The following is a 7,228-nucleotide window of genomic DNA, read 5'->3' on the forward strand; positions in this document are numbered from 1 at the left end:
ACAATAAGAACGAGTCTGGGATTCGGACCTGAGCATGCAGATCACAATGGATTAGCAGTTATTCGCCTTAAACTCTGGGCCACCTCGTCTCCCGTTTGCAGCAACGTTTGGCATTCAAATTCCTGCTTTTTGCATCCAAGCAGAAATATCCTGCAAGAATGTCCACTTCACCGCTTGTCCTGCTTAAGCAACCAGATCGACAATGTTGTAAATGTGCCATCCGCTTCTTAAAGCAAACGGCTTTCCATTACCTCAGGTGAGTGACTGTACACACGTGGAGTTAAGTGCACCAGATACAGCAGAAGTAGGAGCTGCTGGAACAGCGGAGTTAGGATATTCATAAAAAGTATGAATTGGGATAGGGCAGCAGAAACAGGGGAAGTAGGAGCTCTGCAAACAGGGAAATTTGAAGCTCCAGAAACGGGAATTAGGAGCTCCAGAAACAGCAGCATTGGTTGATCTACAGTAACAGCGGAATGAGAGAGCCCTAAAATGAGAGGAAATAGAATCAAGAAACAGTTGAATTAGAATCTCCAGAAACACGGAGAATGAGGATCAACGGAAACAGTGTAACCAGGACCTCCGGATACGAGGGATTTATGAAGGGCCACCAGAAATAGGCGAATTAGGAGATCATGACAGAAACCTGAAAATTAGCAGAGAGCTCCACAAACAGAGAAATTGCTAGACCGCTCCAGTTCTTAGCTCTAAATACTGGGGAGTTAGGAGAGGGCATCATAATCAGGGAAAGGAGGAGCTCTAGAAATAAGGTAATTAGGAAGAGGAAAATTAAGAGCTCCAGCACTTTACCTTGTAAAGCAGGGGAATTAGGAGCAGCAGAAAAGGAGAGATAGGAGTTAAAGAAAGAAATGAATTAGGATCACTTGATACAGGGGAAATATGAGCTCCAGTGACAGGGACATTAGTTACTCCAAAACAAGGGAAAAAGAAGCTACTGAAACAGTAGAACGAGCAGCTGCAGAAACAGTGGAATTGGAGCGCCAGAAAGAGGATAATCTGGAGTTCCTGACGCAGGGAAATGAGGAGCTCCAGAAACTGGGGAAACAGAAACAGCTGAATCAGAGCAATGAGGAGTCCAAGAAAATGGAGAATTAGGAGCTGCAGAAATTGGGGAATAAGGAGTTCGAAACATGGAATTAGGAGCTCCTGAAACAGAGGGATAACGAGCTCCTGAAATAGGGGAATTAGGAGTTCCTGAAACAGAGGGATAACGAGCTCCTAAAACAGTGGGATAAGGAGCTCATGAAACAGAGGGATAAGGAGCTTCTGAAACATGGGGAATTCAGACACCGGCTACACGAAATTAGGAGTTTCAGAAACAGGGGCATTTGGTGTTCAAAAGACAGGTGAATTATGACCAGCAAAAACCGGAGGATTAGGAGAGATTACAGAACTTGCACTACTAAATATCATTGTCAGGCACAGTGTCGAAGTATAATATACTCTGATCCATCGTTCTTAGGTTCAATGTGGAAGAATTTACACTTCGCCACAGGGACCTATCACTGCACAGTTTTTTTCGCAAACACTTAATAAACGTCTCTTTGCAACTTTATGTTCCACGATACTATTTTCAGTGTCAGTTACATTGTTATATACTAAAATTGGACGAGAGAGCGAGATTGGAAAGAGTCTCCCCGTTTATTTTTCTTTCTCTGTCTCCTCACATTTGTCTTTCTTTCTGTCTCGCCATCTGTTTCCAACACTCTCTCGTCCTATCTATCACTCCGTCGACTTTCTCGCCACGTGTGTAACCCCTGCCTGTCTTTCTTTGTGCCCCTCCCGCCTGTCTCTCCGTCTGACGCCCACTGTATTTTTCTTTCCTCTGCTGTTATCTCTTTTTCCGTCTCCCCGTCTGTGCCCATTAGTCTCTCCCCCTCCACCCCTCTCCCGTCTGTCTCTCCAGTCTGTCCCTTGAAGTTCTCGTACCGTCTGGCCCCACAGTCTGTCAACCTACTTCTCTTACTGCCTTCCTCTGTCGCGACATCCCTGTCTCCCTCCTGTTTAACTCCACCGTTTGTCACCCTCGCTGTCTCCCCTTTCTGGCTGTCTCTCTCCAGAACTTTGCTGTGTCTGTCTGGTCCGTCTGTTCTATTTCTGACTTGCCCGTTTCCGTCTGCTGTATCACTCTCTCCTTCATCCTCCAAAGGCTATTAGTGAACCAGATGAATTGTTACGACACTCCAGTATTATCATGGTCATTTCTTATACTAGCTCTTTAAATTCAGATTGATGCAATTAACTGAATTTAAATTCCTCAGCTGCCTTTGCAGGATCTCAAGTTATATCTCGGAAACTTTGGACCAGGCCTCTGGATTAGGAGTTCAGTAACATTCCCATTCTGCTACCGTACGATCTCTCTCTCTCTCTCTCTCGGTGTATTACCGGTCTGACTCCTCCTTCTTTCTCCCCTCCTGCCTCTCTCTGTCTTTTGCCACCGCCTGTCTCCATCAGTCTATTTTGCCACTCTCCTACCCATGTCTGTCTCTCGCTCTGATCCCCCATATGTCTCTCTTATTCTCCCTCCTCGTAGGTCTTTCTGGTCCTCTCTCTCCTGTATGCCGCTCTCTCTGTCTCTGTCTCCTCATCTGTCTGCCGTTGCTGTCTCCCCCATCTGTATCACTCGGCGTCTCCCCCTATCTACCCCGATTGTTTCAGACAACTCGCTATTTATCTGTCTCTTAAACCTCTGTCTCAACCGCTCTCTCTCATTCTCACTGCCTCACCCCACCGTCTGTCTGTCTCTCTCTATCTCAGCCCAGTTTGCTATCTTTCTGGCTAGCTCCCGTCTGCCTACCCTGTCTGTCAGTTACAGTCTCCCTTCCACCATTCACCCTCTTCTGCCCCTGTCTTTCGCTCTCTGTCTGCCTTCCGTCAGTCTTCCCCGTCTGCCTCTCATATCTGAGAACGGCTGAAATGTCATCACACGCAAAGCACAAAATCTGATTCAAGTTTGGCAGGCTCTCTGTTGCCATGTATTTCCCTCAGTCTGAAACAGAATATGACATGTTGTGAATGGCGATTGCAATAATTATTAATCTTTCACAGAGTGTTATGAAATTAATTTAATAAGCTTCATTTTAATTTAATGAATCCCGGAACGGGCATCGAAACTGTGTCGACGAGAATGGAGCGCTGCATCCTAACAACTAGGTGGTGGTCACAGGGGTGAGTAAACATTGATATCGAGAACTCGTGAACCAGTCAGACAGCCTCTGTGAGAATGTTCAAATGGAGACTGTTCAAAGTAAACTAGTGGCAACAGCAGTGAACTGCAATTTAAAAAACAGCCAAAGCCTGTATTTTTCCCCGGCTCCCATGGCGGAAATTAAACGGCACAAGTTAACCATTTTGTAGATTGAATGTGTTTTCTAACTGGCTCGTTTTATTAACTGTAAAATATATGATTTATCTTAAAGACTTGGACATTTCATTGCAGTCCTCTGATGTTGCGACTTTACAAGAACAACAACGACACTTTAGCTCCCAGATTCATGCGTGGTACCTGGATTGGTTTCAATACCCACAAACTGGCGCTTTAGGATTACAATATCGGACAGTGTCTGGATTGCACTGTTGAAGCTTCACGTCAATGACATTTAATCACAAACCAGTCATCAGAAGTGTTTTTCTAGAGATGCTGCTTGACTGGCTGAGTATATCCTACATTTTCTGATTTCATTTCAGTTTTACAGGATTCGCAGTACTTTGTTTTTGAAGCTAAAAAGTAACATAAGTTGACGTCATTGGCGATTCAACAGTCAGTACCTTTATGCAATGGCAAACGTGAGTCATGCGTGGTGTGCATCCTCCCTGCTGCCAGGTAAAGAAAATCACTGAGTCGGTGCAGAACATTCTGAGAGGTGAAGGGGAGCAGCCGTGATCTATGTGCTAACCATTGACATAAGTAATGAAGGGGATGAGTTCCTTTAGTCACAGTTTCAAGTGCAATTGAGGAAATATATGAGCAGGACCACAAAGGTATTCTATGGATTATTTCCAGTGCACCGCGCAATTGAATTTAGAAATGGCAACGTGTGTCTGGATAAACGGTGCACGAGGTTGTGCTCCAGAATCCGGGGACATTGGGACCAGTTCTGGCGCAGGAGTGACCTGTTACAGTACGTCGCGTTGTACATCAATAGAGCTCGCGGGAAGGTTAACTACTGGGGCGGGTGAGGGATTGAACTAATTTGCCAGTGGATTTGTGTACCAGGATGAAACATCTGTAGATGTTGTAATTATGCCTTTTTACACAAGTCCAATTGATTATTATATATCAACTATAGCAGTGAACGTGGCCTCAGACACCACATTTCAGCCCATCCTTGTGAGACGATATACCACGGCTCACCCAAACCTTCCCTTACACTGAGCACAAGCACAGGAAACACAGGCACTTCAGAATTTGCTGAGGACCGTAGAGAGTACAATGTTCTTTGATTAGTGATTGCTCTAAGTATATTTTGGTGTTTCTGTTGCAATTTGTTCTGTGGGATATAAATATATTTTGTATATCTATGTTAGTGTTTGTGCATTTGAATGCAACAAAGTTATTTATAATAGTATTGTGGAGCATCTGTATTTGTTATAAATGTATTTTCTGTGCATACCTTTCTATCTATGTTACTTTTAAACACCTCGCAAATAAACGTAAATACAATTATAGCACAGCGATACTTCGAGATAAATTCATAAAGAAAACAGACATAAAACAAGTACATTTATAAAATCAAAGATATGAACACAAATAATTTGATTATCAAGGTTCCACACAATTTAATTTACAATTCACAGATAGATGCACAGATATATTTATAAATTTCCCGCAAGGACATCCAAATTCAATTCAAATAACAAAATGGATTACACACGAAAATAAAACACGTCTATGGCGAAAAAGTTTGGAGTCGCAATAACTGAAGGCTTCTTGCAGAGAGCCGGCACTGATACGATGGGATGAACAGCTTCCTTCTGTGTTGAATGATTCGATGAATCTTTGTCTCCTTGCTTGTGAGACAGATGGAACAGGCAGCTCTATGATGGGAGCACTGATACTGCAGTGCATGCAGCTCTAGTGGCGCAATCGGTTAGCGCGCGGTACTTATATGACAGTGCAGGCCCGGGAAATGCCGAGGTTGTGAGTTCGAGCCTCACCTAGAGCAACCGATGATTTTGCATGTGATGTCTGAAGCCGTTTTATATTTATCCATCTGTCTTGTATATTCGGCCATGTATCACGGTGCTGTCTGTCTCTCTCACTCCGGTTATCTCAGTGGCAATCTGTGGGCCATTTGTTAATGAATACCCGTGTCTGTTCCCCACATGTGATAAATGAGGGGATCAAACAATTCCTCATCTAATTCTACGGAACTAATGAGCCAACATTTATAACAAGTTACAGTTTATTGTAAATATAACAGTCAATCTTGAGTGATCGAGGTTCAATTCTGCGCAAAACCAAACTGTGATCTCAACGTGTTTCCAATAAACCGCTTTTTAATGTATTGTCGCAAGCGCTGCCATTGTAGCTCAATGAATTTCATAATTACTAAACATATGAAACGGTAGGGTTCTGAGACTGTAGAATGCCCTCGACCAGAGCAACATTTAAAACAAGGTTACCAACTGGCAGCGTGCAGGAGGAAGGGAAGAGAGTAAACAGAGCCACAGAAAAGCCACGGGAGTTTCGGATGCTTCGGGAGTTTTTCCTGTGACAACAGCATAAACATTTAATCAGTAACTCTGATGTAAAGAATAATGTGCCGGAAACACGCTCGATTTCAAAGAGAAGATATGTAAATGCATTGGTTATCTCCACATAATTCCTGCACCACCTCCAACAGAAACAAGGATGTTCCTGAACTTTTCGCGACAAATGTTGTGCTCAGTGTTGCAATGGCTCGTGCATTGGACTTCTCGCTGATTATGTTCTACAGAAACATTCAAACGTGTCGATTCCATTCCTATCAAAGTCCAATTGTAAATTAATAGAATTATTACCGCACAGCAGGAGGTCACTCGTCCCATCGAGAGTGTGCCAGCTCTCAGCTAGTCCCACTTTCCTGTCCTTTCCACATAGCCCTTCAGGTCAGGGTTGGCTGGTTCCCAGGCTGGAAAGTGAAATTTTGCAGCAAACCGCAATTGCCTGCGATAGCCGTATAATTTATTGTTGTGGGTCTGAAATCCACTCAAGTTTACCTGCTCGCCACTACACTGTTTAAAGCTCCATTCAGTGCTCGAACAAATAAGAGCTCTAGTTGCGGGCTGCATTTCCCTATCTAAGCGCCTGAGAGATCCGCCAGGGAACGAGTCACGTTTAAACCGTCGCCCAATTATCTTTTACGCTTTACAACATTTCAAGAGAGCAAAAGAATTTCCCCTCAAGATGCAATGACCTTTTCTGATATTGTCTTCGCATGCTTCTTTCTGTCTCTACCTGTCTCTGTCTCTTGTATTTCTCTGCTTTTCGCTGATTGCGTTATCAGGCTTCAATGGACGGCCTGGGCTGATCTAACCTGCAACAAGGGCAGAAATGGGTAAGAAAGATGTGGACAATAGCACAGGAATAGTGTTAATTCGGGGCAAATATCTTCACAGATATGTCCCTTCGCGCTCGCAGTGAACTAAAGCAGCACCAATTACAGTTGGCTTAAGGTAGAGTATTCATTATGAGAATGCCGAGAGAGACGACAATAAAGAGCTATTCATGCTGCAAATTCTTATTTGATAATACAGGTTACATATTCAAAATTAGTTTTGTAAACACATTCCAATATTGTTGACTTAGAATAGTCAGCATTGCTCGCACGGCAATTGGATGCCTGTGTCCAGTTGGAAAGCTGAATGAAAGAACATGCAGAACATTGACTTTCTGCTGAGCAGACCATGAGCCTCCTTCTTGAAAATGGTTCTCCAGTCCCGCGAAGAGGGGATTAAGCATGATGAGATTTGGATGTAACTGTACCCACTTGTATAGCATGAGGTATAGGGGGCATTTCCCCTTCCTTTAAGAAGATTAATGACTCAGTTGCAGTTTTTGCTGCAGGATGTGCTCGCACCGCTCGCAATTCGCCCCAAGGATGAGCCGAGCCGATCCCGTGGAGTTAGTACAATTCCTCCAGTCAGTAAATTCAGTTGGCATTTCAAGAAAATATAATAAATCACCGTGACTTAGTCAGCTTAATGGATAACCTATGTTTTCAGG

The 7,228-nt window shown here is 43.6% G+C and overlaps 1 non-coding gene across 1 annotated transcript; it reads left to right on the plus strand.

Annotated features, from left to right (window-relative positions):
* The first annotated feature begins 5,092 nt into the window (after nucleotides 1-5,092).
* On the plus strand, nucleotides 5,093-5,186 carry trnai-uau (transfer RNA isoleucine (anticodon UAU)). The gene is made up of 2 exons: nucleotides 5,093-5,130; nucleotides 5,151-5,186. It is a non-coding gene; the product is annotated as a tRNA-Ile (tRNA).
* Nucleotides 5,187-7,228: the final 2,042 nt, after the last annotated feature.

Source organism: Pristiophorus japonicus, unplaced genomic scaffold (genome assembly GCF_044704955.1).
Source record: "Pristiophorus japonicus isolate sPriJap1 unplaced genomic scaffold, sPriJap1.hap1 HAP1_SCAFFOLD_62, whole genome shotgun sequence".
NCBI lineage: Eukaryota > Metazoa > Chordata > Chondrichthyes > Pristiophoridae > Pristiophorus > Pristiophorus japonicus.